The sequence below is a fragment of the Gigantopelta aegis genome, chromosome 13, assembly GCF_016097555.1.
Source record: "Gigantopelta aegis isolate Gae_Host chromosome 13, Gae_host_genome, whole genome shotgun sequence".
In the NCBI taxonomy this organism is placed as follows: Eukaryota; Metazoa; Mollusca; class Gastropoda; order Neomphalida; family Peltospiridae; genus Gigantopelta; species Gigantopelta aegis.
In genome coordinates, this window is record NC_054711.1 from 5,888,449 (window position 1) to 5,889,412 (window position 964).

Below are 964 nucleotides of genomic sequence, written 5' to 3' on the forward strand. Positions count from 1 at the left end.
CAGGAAGACATTTGTATTTAACAAGAAATGTTTTATTTAACGACGCACTAAACACATTTTATTTACGGTTATATGGTGTCGGACATATGGTTAAGGACCACCCAGATATTGAGAGAGGAAAATCGCTGTCGCCACTTCATGGGATACTCATTTCGATTAGCAACAAAGGATCTTTTATTATATATGCACCATCCCACTGGCAGGATAGCACATACCACGGCTTTGATATACCAGTCGTGATGCACTGGCTAGAACGAGAAATAGCACAATGGGCCCACCGACGGGGATCGATCCTAAACCGACAGCGCATGAGGCGAGCGCTTTACCACTGGGCTACGTCCCGCTCCTTGTACTTCAAAAAGCACTCAACACAAATGTAATTGGCTACTTTTCGATTAGCAGCAAGGGATCTTTTACACACACCACGGCCTTTTATTACTCCAGTTGTGGAACATTGGCTGGAACGAAAAATAGAACGATGAACCCACCGACGGGGATCGATCCTAGATCTCCCACAATCGCGTTGGCCACTCCCAGTGATGTACTGATTAAACTAATATTGTTGATCTGACATAACGTTATAAGGTTATTAATTTTGTCCTATAGATATGTTATCGAAAAAGAGGAAGGGCGACAAAATGCAAAACACACAAATGCTATCACTGTTATGGGTTTTTTCTGACTCCGGATATGTAGCCTACTGTATTTTACAAGTGTAATTCACCAGGGATGATTCTGCACCGAGAAAGGAAGGGTCACAAAGATAAATGACTGTTAATACTGAACATTGCCAATGACTTATTCTAATGTGACACAATAGTGTAATAGCACCCCATGTGTGTGTGTTAAGACAAAAAATACTATATTCTATGTGGTGTACTAGATTAATGTGTATACACAAAAGAGAGACAAAAGAAATATTAAAATTGTCTTCAACATTTTTTAAATAAATAAGCCAGTAGTA